This window comes from Anas acuta, chromosome 2 (genome assembly GCF_963932015.1).
Source record: "Anas acuta chromosome 2, bAnaAcu1.1, whole genome shotgun sequence".
In the NCBI taxonomy this organism is placed as follows: domain Eukaryota; kingdom Metazoa; phylum Chordata; class Aves; order Anseriformes; family Anatidae; genus Anas; species Anas acuta.
In genome coordinates this window covers 41,661,815-41,682,962 of record NC_088980.1, presented here as the reverse complement: position 1 = coordinate 41,682,962, position 21,148 = coordinate 41,661,815, and the positions used below count along the sequence as shown (strand labels likewise).

The 21,148-nt window shown below is 41.7% G+C and overlaps 2 long non-coding RNA genes across 3 annotated transcripts in view; one reads left to right on the top strand and one right to left on the bottom strand.

Moving 5' to 3' along the window:
- Window positions 1-8,564: 8,564 nt before the first annotated feature.
- On the bottom strand, window positions 8,565-10,888 carry LOC137852569 (uncharacterized). Its single transcript, XR_011093938.1, has 2 exons — window positions 10,725-10,888; window positions 8,565-9,983 (listed from the first exon to the last, which is right to left on the bottom strand). It is a non-coding gene; the product is annotated as an uncharacterized lncRNA (long non-coding RNA).
- Window positions 9,122-21,148, top strand: part of LOC137852568 (uncharacterized) — a 42,705-nt gene continuing 30,678 nt past the window's right edge. The window contains exons 1-2 of one of the 2 annotated variants that reach the window (XR_011093936.1): window positions 9,122-9,374; window positions 9,608-9,798. This is a non-coding gene — a long non-coding RNA (uncharacterized lncRNA). The remainder of the gene's footprint in view (window positions 9,375-9,607; window positions 9,799-21,148) is intronic. The other variant, XR_011093933.1, reaches the window with a different exon arrangement.

Below are 21,148 nucleotides of genomic sequence, written 5' to 3'. Positions count from 1 at the left end.
AGTTAGAAATACAATAAAAGGGATGAATTTAACCCAAAGTTGATAATTTTGTTTAAGTTTGCATTGTCGAATAGCCCTAAAATACCAGGTGTGGGGAGGATGCCAAGGAGACTAATTAGCAACTTCAGATCCTGTTGTTGACATTTTTGATCATAACAAATCACATCTTGCCCAAGAGTGAATTTGGCCACGCACCGTGAGCAATTCTGTTCTCATGGTAATTCCAGTTGCTCCCAGGTAAAGCTAGGATGCAGCTGCCACTGGCTTGCTACACCCTGAAGAGACTGGGAGGAGAGGCAGGTTAAATGGCTTTTGAGAGAGAAGGAAAAACTAGTTTTGCCCAGGTCCCCCATGAATACACCTGGAATACATAGAGATGGTGGGGGAAGTCAGGAGAGCATTCTCATTCTCTGATACAGTGGCCTTTTTTTCTGTGCTTCAATTCTCCCCTGAGAACTAAAGATTTACATAATTTACAAATTATCATGTAGGTAGGCTCCCTTCACAGGTTTTGTTGATTTGCCTTTTGTTATTCCTTTGCTTTTCCAGGTGCTGCACGTAGCTGTAGCTTCAGCTTGGTGTGTGAGGTTTTCTGAACCCTGTGGAGCTCAGCTGGGAGCTGCAGAGTAGTCTCTCTGCCACGCTGCAACAGGAGGACCTGACACAGCTGGCTGGAAGTTAGTTGGACACAGTCCACAGCAGGTCAGTGTGGCTACAGCTTCACACATATTGAGTTGTTTTCCTGTGTGTGCAGATCTTTTCTCAGAGAGACAACCCCACACAGGGTGTTTCAGTCCTCCTCGTACTCTTCAATGCTGCCATCTCCAGAGAGATGGACAAGGATTTGAGTTCAAGTATAAAATAAAACTTGAATGGTCTCCACGTTACAGATATGATTCCAGGTTAAAGACGATCCAAGCCTTCCCATCCAGATGTCCTCAGGCTTGCTCTCTGCAGCTGAGAAACAACACAGTCCTGCACTAATGCAGGCCAAGCCTCATCCCTTCCTTCCCACATTTCTAAGCAGGGATCCTACGACAGGTCATACTGTGCCAAATCCTTTACAGTGGTTTTGTGATGTGAGCTAGTATCTGCTGGAGATGCCGAGCTGAGATGTGAACTCGTTTCACAGAGGGCTTGACCTGAATTCCCTGAAGTGAGAATCTAGTCCTTTTACTCGCTGAGCTCCCTCTTTCTATACTTAATCAAATCCTAAATCCTCTGAAGTGAAAAAATGCACATTTTGTTTTCAATGACTTGCTGAAGCTGAATGCTTCTCACAACCAGCAAGGGCTATGAAACTAGTATTTATTAAGGATGAGTGATTTCTCACACTTATTCTGTTTCTATCCAAGACTGCCAACTTGGTCCACCTGGGCCTCAGAACTGAGATATCACATTTCCCACGTCTCATGCCTCCTCTACACTTGCCCTGCATTATTTATTACAGCACTGAGTGCTCCTGGGGTCTGCTGCCAGGCAGGGCCAGGCTCCTTCAGGCTCACCTCTGCCATAGCCGAGTGCATGTCTCTGCTGCAGGCAGTGCTGCATTCGACACTCTGCTTCTGGAGCAAATGGGAACTTAAAAAAAGCTGCAAGCACTCAGTGGAAAAACTCAGAGGAAACCAGGAGTCAAAGCAGCAGCCAGGGCCTCCAGCTTCTGACTTCTCAGGAAGATAAAAGGGAGTTTAATTGGTAATTGGCATCTCCCTCAGAGCTGTTTTGGCTATCGGTCCTCCCAGGGCAGGGGAGGGTGCAATATCTCTGCTGGCAGTGACGCCCATAAGGACTGAGTTGATCACATCAGTGTAATCCAGTCGGGACTTTCTGGACAGGTTGGGACCGCTGTGTGGAAAGGGTTTCAGCAAAATTTTGCTCGAGGGGTTTCCCAAACTTGCTCGGAGGGGGAAACAAAATAGTGCTGTTTAGTACAAATGATGTGTTGCCATTTCTAAGCTGCTAATCAAACACTCTCCCTGAATCATTCCCAATCAAACATGTATGTGGTTAACTAAGGCTCTAATTTGGATTTTTATCATTTTTTTTTGTGCTGTCTGTTGTCCCAGTGAAATGAGAGAGGTAATGACAAGATCTGCACAGACACTTTATTTTCCCTGCACCTATTATATTTCTGTAGATTGGAAGGAGCAGTAGCTGGTTGCGATAGAAGGAAAAGGTAAAACAAATGTCTGCAACTTGGGAAAATATGCTCTAGAAAAGGTTGTAGAGGTGTTAATTTTCACAGTGTTTATTCCAGAATAGTTCTGAGAGACACACAGTGCAGCCCCAGTCTCTCTGTGACTGTGATGAGTGTGAGCTGCTCCATGAAAACTGCTGCTGGGATAAGACCTTCAACTACTGCTGGCAACAAAGGAAGATGTGGGCATGTGGTCCATCCTTGGACTGCAGAAGAGGGGCAGACACTTCCCAGATCTCTCAAGGCAAGTTTCATATTTTAAAGTTTTGGGTCACTTCTTTAATTAAAAAGTTATGATTTTAAAAAATGTTTCTAGTCAAATGCACTGCAGCACTGGGAGATGGGGTATTTTTTTGTCTGAAATTTGTATCATCTATCAAAACGTGCTGCATGAGAACAGCTGGATCTAGTGTCTGAGTCTTCATAACCGAACTGAACACTTAGACTGTCTTTTTTCATCAAATGTGTGATTTAACAGTGCAGCAGTAGATGAATCTAGGACAGTCTCTGAATTGCAGATTTCTGTACTAGCCGTCTGCAAAGTAGGAAGAAAAAGAAATGACAGGCTGTTGGCAGAAAAATACGATGTTACTACAATAAGCACACACCACAGTTCATTTGATGGACAGCAGTGCCTACTCCCATAGAAAAGGGTTGGGATTCATGTAGATTAGTTCCTCGTGATATATGCATAGAAATCCAAATATTCTCTTCTCAAAAACACTGGTTGCTGTATTGTATTCTTCTGGTCATTTACTAATATTAGAAGTGACAAACTGTGAAACCAAAGTTGCAGGAAAGGCATTGTATGTTTGCAAAGAAAAATCAGCTTGCATGAGTCCATCGTGCAGTCTTTCCTCCTGCAAAGCTTCCCATAGCTCTCTGTGTGTCTGTGTGCATGCCCACGCACGTGGGTTCCTGATTGCTACAAATGGCTCTGTCCCTTTTCTTTTGGATCTGTCAGAATGTGGGTCTGTACAATGTTCGGCTCTGTGCTTGACTGAAAGCTTGAGAAGTTTAAAAGCTTTTAGAAGAGTATCAAAGAAACAACATACACACATAACTGAAAACACATGAGAGATGAGAAAAAGAGAAATAATGCAGCATGCAGTAACATTTGGAAGCTTTCTCTCTTTTTACCAGTGTCAGAGAGTCTCAGCAAGAAAGGGACCCCTGTAATCCACAGGGCCTCCATAAGAAACACAGCAACAGCTGAACAGTGTATGAGAGCTGAGGCTTCAGGGAAAACCTCCATGAAAAATAAAAGGAAAGGAAAGAAAAAGAAAAAATACACTTTTTTTTTTTTTTTTAAAGCTTTGTACAGATGCGATGACAATTTGATGAGTCCTCCTGCTTTTTTTTGCTTTCATGCAAACTGATAGCCTGCTCTTGGGAAAGGCCTACAGTGCTTATGAGGATCTTATTGTTTGCTTTAAGTTACAAGCTGACTGAAAAAAAGATAAGAAAAGCAGCATTGTGGAAAAGGGAAAAGGTGCTTGGCAATGTCAGGAATTATATGTTGCTGGTGGCGCACACACTCAGAAGTAAGGACCACAGGCAAGTTCACACTGTTGAGCAAAGCTGTAGTGGAACCGGTGTATTGCCAGTGCCCAGCACTCAAAGGACTGTAAGACTCTCCCAGAGTCATGAGATTGTTATAAAACTACATGTTTTTTTCAGGCAATGATGCACGGTTGTGATTTGCTTTCTGGTTTTTGAACCGCTGTGGGTTGTGCTCTCACAGTTTTCCCTGCAACCACAGAGATAATTTTTGTGTTTTTTACATGAAAGCTGTTCCTTTCTTTTGGCTTCTTTGAGAAGAAAATGGAGAGTGCAGCCTTTTAGAAAACTAGCAAATGTGACAAGTGTTGCAGTACAGTCACAAACACTGAAACTACTTCTATTATGATGATTCAGTTTCTTATGGATAAGAGGACTCCTTTTACGCTTCCGTTTTGCTTGCTTTCTAAGGTTTCTCATATATAACATTCCCTTCCCGTGCTGTACCAGCTCCACCCTGGCCCCAGTGAGAACAGCTAGATGTGGCAGGCCTGGTGCGGTCAGCGTTGCCTCTTCTGCCTTCCTGCCAATCAGTATGGGAACGGACCTGCAGCAGCATTGATGATGTGGATAAACATCTGAGTTTAAGCTGTTTTAGGGGGTGAGCAGTCACAGTGCAAAGCCACACACAGTCACTGTGTGCATTGCAAGGGCTTCTGAGGACTTGTCTCTTGATATTTATGAGTGTGGTAAGCTTGAATGCTCTGTGATCCTTTCCTAGTCTTAGACAGGACTTATCTTCCCTCTTATCTCATCACAGGACTGTGGAAGATGGAGAACTACTGGCCACGTTGAACGGTTTCATGTTCACAACCACTGCAAAATGAAGGGGTTAAGAGCCCTCCACTGAGAGTTTCACTCAGGATTTCATACCCTAAGGCAGGCCAGGAAGGCTGGACTGAACTACTCCAAGTGGAATGAGGTAGGAGCTGTATTGCAGGGGACACACATCAAATTAGAGAGCATGTGTTAATTCTGCAGCTAAGATATGTCCCTGGGAAAAAATCACTAGTGACCAGATTTTGCTTTTTACTTGTGCAGCTTCTCTGCTACAGGGTTACTGTATAAAAAGCAGAATCCTGGAAAATCTATGGAGAAAAATTTTTGTTGATTTGACTTGAAAGAATACTTCGAACCTGGCCATGCAACAATGTACCCTAATCTTCATGTTTTAGTCCAAAGCATGTTGGGTCTATTTTCTTGAAAAATATATTTATTTACAACAATTTAAAGTAAGTGAAGGAGGGTGTAAAACGTGACTGCTCTCATGTGGTAGTGTTTCACACCCACAGGTGTAACAGGTGCAAGTGACTATACAAGATGCAGGACAAGAAAAATCCAGGCCAGTTGTTGTTAGGTCCAAGCCATGACCTTTGTCAAGATTATTGAGCTTGTCTACCATTGAAAATACTAATTGGTGGAAGTGTACAATAAACCCCTCAGTGGAAACTCAGATTATATTAGCAAAACACTTTTGCAAAACAGCCTTTTTGTAAATCTTCCATGTTCAACAGAGACAATGAGTTTGGTCTGGGGACCTGAGTGGTGACCCATACTTAAAATAATATTAAAATAATTAAAATAATTATATATATATTATATATATATACTTTTTAAGATTAAAATAATCTTAAAATAAGATTAAAATAATTTTCTGTGAGGCCATGAATGAATCTGCTACTAGGTTTCTCCTATAGCCACACAACGTGTAAAGAGTGCAGGTTTTACTGTCAGTTTTCAAACATGGAAGATAGATAATGTGTAGATAATGTTTGCAAAGATTGCTCCTTTGTGAGTGTGGCTGTACGTTGAAATAAATAAGCTACAATAGCAAAGGGTTTAGGAGTTTTACCCTTTGACAGCATGGGTTTTCAACTCCTAGCCAGCAAAGCTATACCAGCAAAACCTTTCAGTGGAAACCAAAACACTTTTGCTTAGCCTGTGTAGACAAGACATCAGAGAAAGGCTGCAATCTTTTGATCAGCAGTATAGCAGCCTGAAAGTTCACAAGGTGAGAAGTGCTTCTCACCAAGAATATACACTGCAAACTGTATTTAGAAATAGCATTTTTAATTAAAAGCAGCATTTCTGATCCTGTTGGCAGTAGCTATGGGGCATAAGTGAGGATATCTTTTCTGACAGGAGATGTTTGGGATCTTGATGTAAGAGACTGTAAACCAGTCTCAAGCCTGCTTGAATAATCAAATTAAGAACTTTTCTTCTTAGGCATACATTTCTGAAGTGGCACATGCAGGTTTGGCACAGAGCACTCGTTATTACCAATAACAGAGCTGACATCAAAGACTTTCCTATGTTATGGAAATTTGTAAAGACGCAAATACAGAACCTTCATGTAGATCCTGGCTGTGGCTTCACAAGATGCTGTTTGTGGTGTTGTGACCAGCTTTAAAAGTTCCAACTCCTTTTGGTTCCTGGAGCCTGTTCCCATCTTTGTGCTTCTGTAATCCCCCTACTGTGCTGCCACGCTCACATAGGATCCAGGTGAAAAGCAAACCAAATACTTTTATTTTTAGTTGGGATAATTTTACTGATCTACTTTGCAGTGCAGCCCTGTACACAGTGATAAAGATAAGGCATGTGTGATAGCTGCTGAACTGCAGCATGAAGATGACAATACGTCATTAGGAGTGGGGTTGGACGTGGGTGGGACGATCTTCCGCCAGCTTTGTGTGGCCAGCAGAGCCATGTGAGACTACATAGAATTGGGGAAAGCCTATCATTGCAAACCCCATTGGGACGGCCTTGACTCTGGGACTTGCACCCCTGGCACCCTCAAAAAAGTCTGCTGAAAGAGATAAGAAATGCTATTTTTGGCAAAAGTTAGGAAAACTGGGATCCTCCTATTATCTCAGAAAAAGCAGACCAGTGTACAGGATTGTTCACAGACACGATTCCTCTTTCAGTTATACACTAGCACATAAGGCAAAGTGAAAATGAATTTCGGTTCTCCTGACAGGATTAAACAAATGTCTTTCTTATAACAGTAGGCTTATTTTATTCCTGAACTATTAACCAAAATAAGTGGCAGAGAACAATTAAACCATTCGTCTCAAATTATGATTCTAATGCACACCCATGGTCAAGCAGCACTCATACGTTCTTCATTTTCATCAGCATTCATTTTTAAATGGTTTAATGCTGCCTCGGATTGCCAAGTGCTAAAATATGAATCTTCACACTTCTGAGTCACTGATGTAACTAAACTGTGACTTCAGCATCAGAGAGTTTCCTGGGAGTAATGCAAGCTGTGGCCACGAAAACATCTGAGTCACGATTTCCAGGGTAATTCAAGCCCACCTTTGTCAAAACTGAACAAACTCCCACGTTCCCCCTCTTCACCTCACCATCAACCCTCGGCAGCTCCCTTCAGTGGTAGCTGGGTGGTTGGCACCTCGGTTTTGGGCTTTTTGTCAGCCTGAAAGTTACTCACTGCCTCTTCTGACAGCATCTGCTCTGGCTTCCATAAAAGTGTTAAAATACAGGTTTTCATCAGAAAAGCACATTCCTCTTGACTGAATATCCTCAACCCATAGGTGTCCATGGGAGCAAGTAGAGCAGGAAAGCCATTTTAGGTGTTGGGCCTGTTAGCTGAGCACACCTAGTGTCTCACACTTTCCCAGCTAGACGTGATGTGAAGAACCACAGCTACATCCTCAGCTAGACCTTTTTGAAGCAATGAGCTGTAAATAAGAAAAGATGGAAGCTATAAATCAGTAGACGAAAAATATTGTTTCTGGTGTCAGTGTAATGAGCTAACCACTACAGCAACCACAATAAGTGGGAGAAAAATGAGAGGATATTTTGTCACATTGAAACAAACGTGCAGAGCATCCTTTATCTTTCTTCCACTCTCCTCCAATTTAGCAAAATAAAAGAAATTAATCTGTGAAGTTGAAGGAAAGGTCTTTCCTTTACTTTTTTTTTTTTTTTCAAGTCTCTGCTTCTGGAGACTCTGCTTCTAGGATTGTCTGGGCTATTTAGATTGCTGTCTAGTTGTCTTTGTGATAGGCTTTTCTTTGTCTTAGAGCTCTGTAAAACCACATAACGGGAGGATACAGGAAGTAGAGGTGCAAAGAGGTGGATGTTGTCCTCACAAGGGCCTGTCAAACCTCAAGGTTGGAATGCAACACATCCTTAGCTGAACCACACTCCTGGCACACTTTCTCTGGGGAACCCTTCTTCTGCAACAAACATTGTACAGGTTCCTTGAGATGATACTCAGACCTGGATGTCTTATTATTTCTCACTGGACATTCTTAGGCAAGACAGACTTGAATTGTTCACTGACTGTCATTCTTGCATCGGAGCCTCTGTTCCTTTGGCAGGGATGTGGCTGCAGCAGGGCAAATAAACATTCCTTAGCAGGAAGGAAAATTAGGGAGGAAAATGCTTTTGAAATGCCTTCTCACCTCATTTAAAGAAGTATCTAATTGTCATTAGCAGTTGTAAAGCACTATCTGTATTACATCAGTTACTCTTCTTTCTTCCATTTCATATCAAATATATCTGATTTACAAAAAGAAAGTGAACCTAATCTCTCCCAACCTGTCCTGTAAGTCAAGCATAAAACAGTTGTATTTGTACTAAACCCACTCAAATAATCGCACAGTTCTGGTTATGATTATTTTCATCAGAACCTGAGACTGTAGAGAGAAATCTGGAATTAGGGTCAGATGCCAGAGAAAGAGGCTCCTCATGTTGAAAATAAATCACAGAGTGATCTGTGTCTGACAAAGGGTTAAATAGTCTTGATGACTTCAGTCAGACCAAGTTTGGGTAAGGAGATCTGGTTTCGTAATACACAAGATAAGGACCAAAGAGTTCAGTAGAGCTTCCTTCAGGAGCAATTTGTAAAGTACACAGGTAAGCCTGTGAGTCAGCTGTTCTTTTGCTTGCACAAAACAAGCAGAAATCTCTTACTGAGGCCTTCAGTGGTCTGAAAAAATCCGTATGAACTCCTTTTCTTCCTTTCAAAGGGTAGCACATAAGTCCTTTTTTGGTACTCAACTGCTTTCTTTAACTCAGATAATTCATTATATATAAAAATGTAGCTGTAAAGGGAACTATTAGTCTGGGAGATTTAATATTTTATACATCCTGACACCTAATTGTTCGCTGGGCAAAGCGTACCAATAAATATTTTTGACTAATGCTAAACAAAATGTATGTCTAACATCAAAGCAGTTCTTTCTCTGTGAGGGCAAGCCATACCCAAAGTTGCCTTTTGTGTTTTGATTGGTGGCAATTTGTACACTAAGTACACTAATAGGACAATTAAACCAAATACACAACTATAAGAAAGTGAAATACTGGTTCTGCTTAGATTGCAAATTAAGTTATTCATTTCTTCTGTAGACTTCAGGTGGGTGCCTAGATTTGCTAAACGGTTAAAATTCTTCAGGTGGAGATGTTGGCCTTTGGCTACAATGAAAGTGGTGCAGGAGAACACCTGGAGAACAGTGAGAAAAGCTTTATCTGAAACAGGGGTGGGTATTTGCCCTTCAGAGTTGGCTGGCATGATCTCCTGGTAAAATGAGAGAGCCTTCATTCCTCTGAAACTTTCCTTGTGCTTACTGCTATGGAGCTGCACAAGCAGGTAAGTCTCTTTTCAGTGCTTCTGGTAGAAAAACAACGTATGCATAGTTTCTTGGCTGCTGCTTGTATGCTGCAGTCCCTTGGTGTGTGACTGTACCATCGTTTCCTGCTCAGCCTCCTGGTCCTTTTAGAGTTGCTTGCATTTAAATGGTCCTAACTTGGCTTTGAAGTTAATATTTCTTTGAGGGGAATGAAGTGATGTACTTATGCCTTCAATTGTTTGTTTGGTGACAGTTGTTTGCAGGCCTGGCTTAGTGAGGAAATGGAATTCGTGGAGTTTTACATCGGCAATAATAACCCGTAGCATCTCTACAGCCTCTTCTGTCTTCAAAGCCCTGTGCAAATACGAGCTGATTAATCACACCTGAGCGCCTGATAGGCCATCGTTTTGAGAAGAAAGCGTTTTATTCCGCACAAAAGCAACGGTAATGAGGAGCTATTAAAAACACACTATGCGTTTACTCCCCCAGTTTCTAAATAGACTGAAGCTTCACATAACCTACAAGCAAAATCGGAGGTGCATAAATTGATGATTTGAGGAGACTTTTGCCCTCGCCCTGTACCGCCGATGTCAAACTGTTTTGTTTTTTTCTCATTGTCTTTACGTTTCCTAGCATTTGAAAATGAAGAGGGTGTAAACCAAAAAAAACAACCTAGGAATTCAACTTGTTATCCACCTGGCCGTTAAGGTAATCACTGGGAAGAGGCGGTGTTGTTTCGCGAGGAGAGCCAGACAGGCTGGGACAATAGCTCTGCGTACAAACTTTCCCCATTCACCTCAAAGGGTCAGGTTCTAACACCTCATTAAGATGGCTTAAATGCTAAAGCTGCCGTTCTGTCGTTGATTATCATATCAGAAACCTTCACCGAACATATTTAATTAGTAAAGCTACAAGCCCTGGCATGTCTTCATGGAGGAGCAGGTTGCAAATTTAAGCTATCTAATAATTCGAATTGCAAGTCAAGTAAGGCTGGTCCACAGCTGGTTTTGTCAAGGCACTGAGTTATTCTTTCTGTTCTACGTTTTCATGCTCATGTTCTGTAGATCCCATTTTCTCTTATCCCGTGTTCATGTTGTACCCACATAATGCTCGTCATTAGGATCACAGCTGTACCCCTGCCAGAGATAGTAGTTAAAATTTCATGCAATTAGGTGTAATGTACAATTTTGAAAAGCAAACTTCTCCCTCTTTCTCTCTCCTTCTGAAGTCTCTTTGCTACAGTTAATATTAACTTTTTCCTTTGCATCTTGTTAGTGTGACTTCAGCTCAATTAAAATGAGGCTTTATGGGCATGATAAGCTACGCAAGCATCACCAAAGTGCTAGGGAGGAAAGAATCACGCTACTTACTCCAAGCGTTAACCCATAGCAAGCAGCACAAGGTTGGGGAGCCAAGCCCTGTTCAGTTCCCAGCCCTGTAGACTTGCAGGGGACCAACCTGACCCTTGTAAGCGTTAAGCTGCTCCCAGCAGTACTAGTAAGTAGTAAGGTGGAGAGGGGACGAGCTGTGTTGAGCAAGGAAAATGCCAGGCCCATAACACCTGCACTGTAGCATTTGAACTCCCTTGAATTGCAGTCAGGTGCTATTGATGTCAGTGTGTTACAAATGCCTAGGTGGACGGTTTAGGAGACTGAAATTCATTAGTTGCCTTTAAATAAGCAGGTGGACAGATAAGATCTCTCTTTTTCTACCCCATTTGCTTTGCCCATCCCGTAAGTGCTCTCTTTCGGGTGAGCCTATCCATCTGCATTTCTACAAAACAGCACATCTAAGCCAGCATCTAGGTGCTGTCTGAGAGGAATTATATATGATAATGCTAGATTTTTTTTTTAGCACAATAACTTATCATTTTCTCTACTTGCATCCCCAAATCATTTAATTTGCATTCAAAAACATGTAGTGCCTTACCTCTACCTGTAAATGGCACTTTACTAAAATTCAAAGCTATCCCCTCCGGCTCAGAGAGTCGCTGCACTGCAGGTTGGACAAAGGATGGCTGTCTTGTGATGCTTGTACACTGCCTTAGGTAAGCGCTGTTGGCCACTTGGAAAGGGGACACTGGGCTCAGTGGATTTAGGTCTGAGCTGATAAGAGTATTCTTACTTATTCGTGCAGTAAACCTGAAACATCAAGGTGCCCAGCACAGGTAAACAGTCTCACCCTGTTGCTGAGGTTGGTCACATTTGGCTAATGCCAATTTGGCCACGCCAGCTCCTGCCTATGCTGCATGTTTGAAACAAAGGGGCTTAGCAGAACTTCTTGGGGTTTTTGCGCTAGCATGAGCTTTTTCCCATCTACAGGCACCGTGGACACCTGTTGTTAGCACTGGCTAGTTTATCTAGTGTAAACAGAAAGTAATTCTATTCAATCTAATTGTCAGCTTGTCTATTGACTCTGCTAACAGAGAAGCCAAATAGTGTCAGTTACTAAGAATATTTTTAGGAGAGAGAAGTGGAAGGAGGAGGAATGAAGCAGACACGTGAGGATGTATGGGGACTGCTAATCCCTCTGACATTGAACAAAAGCCAAGCCTTAAATGCAAATGATCTTGTATGTAGCTGGTTTCTTGCAGTAGAATCTTTCTTCTTTACTGGATTATCCCATCTTCCTCTTCCCCTAGGGAGAATGTCAACCAAAACCAAAGCTGCTGATAGGCTACCTGTTGTAATGGTCTCATAGTCATATTTTCTCTTTTTCCAGCTCACGTTGGCTGACCATGCACTTGAGTTTAAGCAGTCGAGTACACGCGCATCCACAGGCATGGGTGTGAAAGTTTGTAGTATATGGACCTATCATAAGCCATTGACATGGCTCTTTGAACTGAGTCATGTGGTAGCTCCACTGCTGAAATGAGCTCTTCTTTTTTTTTTTTTTAACTTGAAAACATTCCTTCAAGCTCACCCACATCTACAGGCTGTTCATGTTTAATCTCCATTTTCTCTGCATTGTAAAAGATATTTTTTATTTATTGGACTTCTGCAAAGAAGTTCAGAGAGAGGAACTTACTCCAAACAAAGAAAATGGGGAAAAAAAAGTCCCAAACAAGCCAAGAAATTTGGTTTCTTTAGCTGCTGTCACATGGTTCACCTATGACAACAGTTCTTAAGGAATAACCCAAGAGGATTTTAATTATACCTGTATGTGAGTTCAGTGCTTCACTTAACCCCCATGGACTCTGAAATAAAGTGAAGTTAAAAAGAACAAGCACTTTGACGTAAGAATTGCTTGTTTGTGTTCAGACATGAGTTTTTTCAGAACAGATCCGAGATACAGTAAGACCATGCTTAGATTAATTCCTAGTCATTAACACTTAAGATACAAATTTCCAGTCCTTACTCATGTTGGGGAGCACCTATGTGAGTAATACCTAGTTTGAGTAGAAGGGCATCCTTGAGTGACTCAGTGTTCACCAGTGTGACTAAGAGTTACAGTCAGGTCCCTAGATGCTGAAGAAAGAATCTAGTATTCTTTATGTTTCAGTTGAGTATGCACCCCCCCATTGCATTAAAGATGTTAAACAAGATGTCCCTGTCTTCCACGGGGTAGCTGGCCTCTAAGGAATTGCTCTTTTTGTGGGGAATTGCCATTCCCTGTGCACTAACATATGGGTTTCACAGATTCTTCTGAGAAGGAAAGCTGTTCCAGGAAAATTCAGAATATCACATTCATTTATAACCTGATAACAGAGCAGGCAGAGCTGGGAAGTGCAGAGCAAAGACTTATAAGATACATCTTCTCTAGTACAGAAGGTAATTAAGAAGTAAGTAATGATGTAGATATGGTTTGTTGAGAGCAGGAATACAGTCAGTGGAAAAGACATCTTTACACATCAGTTACTTTAAAAAAAAAAAAAAAGATTTCTTGTAAAAGAGAGAGGAGGACTAAATTTGCAAAGAATCAAAAGAGAAACTAAACTGAGCAAAAAGATGGGGAGGAAGGAGAAGGTTGTGGTTACAACACTCAAAGAGGACTAACTTAGAAGATCCGGGTTCACTTTCTTGGTCTCCCAGAGGTTTCTTGTGCACATTTGGGCAAGTCACTTAGCATCTTTGTACTTCGGTTCTCTATTTGTGTAAAAGGGCAGAATATTTCATTTGGACAGAAACCTCTTCTGGTCTGGGTTTACCTCTTTGTCACCTGTGCATATCTATTACATGTAGCACAGTTACATTACACAAAACATCCTACAATCCTATAGAGAGATTTGATCAGCATGTATGTGCTTTAGTACAATTCCATCTCCAGTAACAGCCTGAAGGCATCATTTCTCTTGAGCCCTCAGTACTAAGTCTCTCGTATCCAATGAAAAAGGCCAACTTCCACAGAAAGGCATCCATCCTGAAACAGATGAGTAAACACATGAGGCAGAGTAATTACAAACTGATCAGCAAATATATCCGATTTTTGCAAGGGATGACACATTTATGCTTCTCCTGCACTCTCTGAAGCAGTTTTTTCTAGGTACCAATACAAACCTTATCACAGTAGTAGCTGTGGCTTATCCTTTTGCAACACCTGTCAAGGTGTAGAAAGGAAAAGCAGCATTCTCCTTTAATGAACAGGTAGAACTGAAGCCAAGTCTACATTCAAACTCAAATCACATTGGGGACTTGTTACAGAAACAGGAATTGAGCCTATATCTCTTCAGTCTGCATATTACTTTATTTTCTTCATATTACTTGTTTTCTGCAGCTCACCTGAGTTTAGACAAAATACTAGAGAGCTTAGCCTCAGTAGTGACTAAACGATGGATGGAGTCATTTCCCCTGACATCTAAATCACCGTTGCTGGAGGAGCATTCATCTCTCCACTGAATATACAAAGAACCCTGATCAGATGCTTGAAATTAAGTTATATAAGTACTTTACTATACTGTTTACTTATTCATTGTGTGATTCCTTTTTCTTCATAAGCATTCTTTGCCACAGAGCAGTGGTGTCCAAAGCCTCAATCTTGCCTTAGACATTGCCAAGAGACATTCTGAACTCAGGATTCTGGGCAAGTGAGCGAAAAGATTTTTGAAATATTCAGATTCTTTTTTCTGTGAATGCTAAAATACTCTGTTACAGATCAGGGGTTATAAACATGTTGCTGATTGTGTGAAGCTGCTTGAAAATTCATTAATCATTAACAAAAATAGGGTGGCAGGAAAAACATCCTGGTGAAAGAGAGAGGATTTGACCTGGCATTACCAGTACTGGGGGGGAGTAGAATGAATCTGTATGCTATGCACTGTCTCACACCTCCGCTGTGTTCTCTGGAGCTCTCTTGGTTTCAGGGTAGTCTAGTGTAGATAATTCCTACTTCTTTTTTTTTTTTTTTTTTTAACGTTGTTTTTAGCTAAACTACAGTCCATCTGCTATCAAAAGCATTTAATTTCATTTTCGCTTTGTAATATCTTGAACTAGACGTTACAAAATGGCTCTGAATTACTGAGGGCACATGTGGATTGTTTTCAGCAGTACACAAACACTCCATTAAAAGGCAAAATTATGGTGTAACAATATTATGCCTTTGTGTAGCCTTTGACATCACTCTCATCCTCCATCAGACTAGTTTTGTTGCTTGCTGTGTACAAAATAAAATAAGAAATAATGAAATTTCCTTGAAAGACTTTCAAATGGAGAAAAATCATTGCTGAAAAATCATAGCAGAAAAGTGAAATCTGCACAGTATGCTTACAGTCATTGGAAGGATATTATACATGTAACCTTGGGTATTTTCTAAGAGAGGAGTTAATAAAATAACACCCTTCCAACAGAATTCCTTCTTATATTTAAGACAGTGCTTTTTTGTTGAACAGATTTTTTTTCTAACAAATGCTGGTGATGAGAACAGTAGCCAATAAGCAAACTCATCTCTCTATTGATATTAAAATCATGATGAAGGCTAAAACATCTTAACAGCAGTGACTCTTCACTACTCTTATTTACTTTTAACAACAGCTCTTCATATAGGCTGTATTTTTGTTTCAGCACAGGTTGACCCAAGCATGGCTTCGCAGTGAAGCCAGTTGTGGCCAGCTGTGATCTTAATCTGAGCATTGGGCTTGATGTTGCTTATCTATGAGCAGTCACACTGTAAAAAGAAAAACAGGCAAACAATTCACTGCTTCCTGTTATTGCAAGGGTCCTGCTTGGTCCTCTGGGGCTCATCTCGTGCTTCTTGGCCCTGAGGAACCTGGCCTGCACTGCAAGTCTTTGCTAAGAAGCTGCCATAAAACATGCCTGGTGCTGACACATTGGGAAAGTCATGGGAAGCATTAGAGGGCTGTTAGCATTCCAGTGGGTTAGCTGGTGGCTTTGCTGCAAAGCAAACAGGTTGCTAACTGGAGTGGGACAAATACATGCAAGCCTTAATTTCTTGAGTGAGATTGGTGGCTGGAGACACCAAAAGCATAGCTAAGCTTAGACCACAGGTCTCTGTGCATTGATAGGGGGACGAGTTAGGGATAATAATGGAGCACTAAACTTGATTAGTCTGCAACCAAGATACTTGAATAACACCTACCAAAAACCCCAAATCTTGTCCTTGTTGACCTTAAGCATTATCTGGCCCTCAAGATAGGGATGTGGGGTTGGAGACAGAGAAGGTGAACATAATGGTTTTACTAGAGATGATGTTCTTGATGATGCTCTTGTTTCATGTGAAGCATGTAAGGGAAACCAAAATTACTCTTCAAATATTGCCACATGATTCATTTAGTGAAAATGGAGTGTCATGTCAGTACTCTGCCAAATTTAGGAGACTAAAGACCCACAGGAAAACCTTTGGAGTCCCCAAGGGCACTAAAAATTGTAATCCAACTCTTTGTGGTCTCCTGTTGGTAGAACTGATTTATCTTGGTCCATGTTATGTCTAAACAGGCTTTTGACATGGTTTCTTTGGCAAGTGTGTACTGGGTTTCCCTTCCCTCCCTTCTCAACTGTGTTAATGAAAGCTTACTGATGAGCCTGTCCTGACTTCACTTTAATTTTAAAGAACAGTAAATCCAGTTACAGGACTCCTCGTGTGAGATCCATGTGTTGTGCTCACTCTGTAAGTTTCAATTAAAAAAAAAAAAAAAAAAAAGTGTTGAAGGTAACTTCATTCTGACAGGTTTTGTGCCAGATCAGGTGTTGTCTGTTGTGTCATGGCCACAGTGGAACCAGTCATGGGGCAGTTTTACAGGCATACTATGAAGCCCAGTGTCCTTAGGAAACGTGCTTTGGATTTGCCACACAACGAGGGTATGGACATACATAGCTGGTGCTTTAAGTCTGCACCCTAAATTAGACTACCTATTTCATGCATCCAAGTCCAGTATTTCATAACACGCTATTTACGTTTCCATATGACAAAGTACTATATTCAGTGTAAGTTATTCTGTCTAAAGTCAGTATAAGAATTTTAGCTACTGTATTTAAAGATGTGCCTTAATGAAGGGCTGGTTTAGCTTGCTGGAAGCTGGTAAGAAGCAAATTGACGTTCAAACACAGTGCGAGTATACCCCACACTAGAATACTACACGTTATTCTGCTGCCTACATGGGGAGAATACAAAGGAGGCTGGAGAAAGCACCCTGCAGTCAAACACTTTTGAATCAATATTTTATTAAAGAGAAAAATGAGGAGCTGCTTTGGTATAGTGTGTAGGTACAGAAGTCTTCAACCTAACAATCAAAACACAAAGACTCAGTGGATGAGAAGGAAAGCCAATTACATTTGCACTGGAAACACAGTGGGGTTTTTGTTTGTTTTAATTGTGAAGAGGATTCATGACTGGTGGAAACCAGCAGCAGCAGTTGTGGCCTTTCAGTCTCTTGGTGGCTTCATACCAAGGCCGAAAGACTTCTTAGTCAAACACATGTTCCTGGTGTCAATTTAGGGGTAACACTGAGATGCTGAGCAGTGTGTGTGTGTCAGTGTGTATGATATGATAGCCTTAAGAGCTATAAAGAATCTGTAGAAAATACTAGTCAGCTGGATAAATAGCCTCATATTATCTTTGGCACGCTGCAGGATTGATTGTGTGTAGACAAGCCTAGGCCTGTCTGGCTACATCAGTGTGAAAAGACCTCACAAATACGTTTCCTTCAGACCTGTATTTGGACCATGCCCTCTGCAGTTCTGCTGCAACCAAGTCTAAATTCTTATCTACTGCATGGAAACTGTTAAACTGTTGGATTGGATCTAGCTGACAAAAAATTAAAACAGATTTAGGATGGTCCTGTTTGTGTAGCTGTAACTGTTTGAGGACGTTATGAACATTACAATAGATGTGTACATCACCTTTGATTTGATTGACAAGTGTGTTACAATTTGCTATGAGAGTGTACAGACATGTTCCTTGGCATTTTGCTGACAGATACGCTTGGGAATTGTTTTTTGCTCCAGTCAGGACATGCTGTTATAACATGGAGCATCATCATACGACTGTAGGTAAACCTTTGTCCCCATAGGCAATGTGTTGCACAGGGTGATAAATGGATATCAAGTGTCTGGTTTCCCCGATCATTTTAGGGAGATTTGGAACTATAATCTGTCTCTGAGACAGAAACTTCAGCTATCAAAATACTTTGCTTTTGTCTGTACCATGGTCTTATTGACAGCCATTGGTGTAATGATCAACACAAAAAGGATGCAGTGATGAGTAAGGGCCCTGTGTTCAAGCTGGGCAGTAAAAAATAGGCAAATGTTGTCTCCAGGGAGTAGCTCAAAGTAGAAGTGAGACTACTGTTTGTCGTAACTCTGGCATTGTCCATTGTTGTGCCTCAAGGAGCTGACAATACAGCCCTTGGTGCAAGCTTACACAGTGCAAGTGTAACTTCTTAATCATCTTATGCTTCTTGTCCTGTACAACACAAAATGAGAAAGCAAACTCCTGGCGAAAGCTATGGAGATGGAAAATTACAATAATCAAGCCTGGAGAAGACAAAAGTGTGAATAAGACTTTCAGCAGAAGTGTGACTGAGACAGTGTTGAATATAGGGCAATATAGTGAAAGTGTTAATAAGCAGATTTACAAAGACAGGAAATGTGAGAAACAAAGGTAAGCTCAGGATCAAAAAGAGTAGATGGATTTCTTTCTGCAGACACAAAATGGCATCAAAGACTTAAAATCACCAACACAAAAGTTAATGACTTTTCTACAGTGGCCACAACTAGGATGAAATGGAACAGATAAGTTAAGGTAATAATAAGATTGATCCTTGCAACAAGGCAAGCAGAACCTGCTTAACTTAAATCAATTTACAGCTAATGGATATGTACCTGCCTGTAATTCTCATTGCTCAAAGAAAGTTGACAATTTCTGAGCTGAAAGCTTCAGCAACCTGGTAGATCTCCCTGAAAAGTTTTGTGTCAACGAATTGGCATGATACACTAAGAGGCATTTTCTAACAAATTCTTGGCTGGCTCTTTTCTTGGGTTTTCAAATGCTGTTGCATTTTCTGATCCATTTGCATTGCTTCAGGTCAGGGCAAAGCTGCTGTGGTGTACAGCAGTGTTGCCAAGGGCAGCCTACACCTTCAGCAGCAGTACCACTGAAGTTGTCCCCACTTCAAGCACCTCACTGCCACTCCTGTGCCAGGGATTTCACAGGTATGGCTTTGTGTGCAGCAGTATAGCACCTAGATAAGGCCCTGGTACAGCTGATACCTGCGATTTTAATGTGATCAGTTGCACCATCTGGTTCACCATGTTACCTTACAAATCTTATGTCAGTTCAGATGTTGGGGATAAGAATTATGGAGCAGTATTTCTCCATTTCCAGACCGTAAAGAAATTACTGCTCCCAGACACCCATGTCATGTTTCTAGTGGGTATTTCTGCATTTACCCAGGCTTCTGATATTTTTTTTTGTAACTTTTTCTTTCCCTCTAGTGGCAGTATATTCAGTATACCCAGTATATTCAGACCAACCAAGGCTGATGTGCATCTATTTTAGTAGACCACAATGATGCTTCAGGAGCTCACCTGTAAGGGGATCAAATGGCTGTGTTATGAGAACACCAGCACACACTGGTGTAGAGTGGACTGTTGAGCAAAAACAGCCCTGACCATCCCCTTTAAATTCCCTCCCCAATGTCTGTCGTCATTCTTGGAGAGGAATCATGGCTCCTTCTTAACTGTGGCCGTGATACAGCTTTCAAATAGCACTTCTTGGTTAGGATGAGAAACACGGCTGTGATATCCCAGCTGTCCTTTAACAGAGGGATTGTATGGGCACATGAAAACATGGATGGCCACTGCAAAATTGAGTTAAATGTAGTTTTGGAGTTTCTTTATACTCAAAGTTTCACCTGTCAAGGTTGGGGCTTTGACAGTCACAGTTTCCTATTTTTAATATATTTTTATCTCCCCTGCTGCTGTGTGAAGCCACACGAACAGTGGGCAAAGCTGACAGAGTGGCCGGGGTGGGGGAACTGAAGCTGGTGGTACACGAAGTGCTGCCAGGTGCGCAGCGTGCAAAATTGGAAACCTTGCGTCTAACAGTTGTTCCCACCCTGGTCAGGCTACTATTCAGTATTGTCTTTTATCACTATAAATAAAGACTTGCCTGAAAGAATGTGAGCTTCAAGTTTCACAGTGCTTTTTTCAAGCGGCATAGGTGGAGATCGCAGAGGAAGTCTGTGGCCCTGGTAAGACCTCTGGCCTTGTCAGCAAAAGCTATCAACCCAGATAACACGTAAAAACAGGCTGTGCAGAGCCTCACGAGATCCTCACAGTGAACAAGGCTTCCAAGTTCAGAACAGGGAGCACAGAGAAGGACAAGTGAGGGGCATTACCCTGTCACAGCCCCGGATAGCCCTGGCACCCCCTAGCTATTATATGGGAGGAAGTATGATTTGTGGTCAAACAGAGTGAGGGGCAGATGAACCGCCACAGGCAATAGATCTGATCCTATTTCTCTTTGAGTTTAATCATAGAATGTCCTGACATGGAAGGGATCTATGAGGATCATCAAGTCCAACTCCTGCCATGACACTTAGAGCCCTAGGAGCACAGAAATTCATAGGAAAGTTCCCTGTTTAAAACAGGCAAGGTGAGACCAGTACCTAACCGAGTCAAGTGTCAGCGAGGTGAGCAGTGCCATTGCCCACAGATTCCCTTTGAAATGTTGTGGTTCTCAGACCCAGCTCAACGCTTGCCCAACCCATAGCTATTTTAGCAACCTTGACACAGTTTTCTGCCCTGGGGACAGAAGGGACCTGCGGTGCTGTCTGAAGCCTTCTGTCCTTTCCGATTTCCAAACTGCAATGGTCCCGAAGGTTTCTTGTACCAAACCTTGCTGGCTATGCATATGTGAGCTGTCCCAGAAAACGAACACATACACAGGCATTTTCTGACTCCCTAGGTTGGATTATTCTCCCCAGAGATTTCCAGCAACTCTGTTTTCATCCTAGAATGGCTGTGACAAAAAGAGGATTTGCCGTGCCAATGAATTCAGAAGAAAAGATGAAAGGGAGGGCAAGCTCTAAGCTTCCTTGTGGACGTTTTCCTTCTGAAGCCTCTCTCCCCCCCTGCTCCCCAAACCATGAAACAGCCCCAGTTTGGTTTCCAGGACTGTGTAGCTGCTCATGATTTTATACGAGTTCCTGAATGCAAAGCAGTATATCTACTCAGTATGGTTTATACCGAGATGGCTGGCTTAACACCTCTGAGGTCCTTCTATCTAAATTGGCCTTCATGGGTTTCCCATCAAGTTATCAATTGTTTCTGCGCTGTAGTTGCGGGATATGCACGCTGAGCCAACAGGCAAACATAAATGCTGTTTCCTGTTGAGTTTAGCT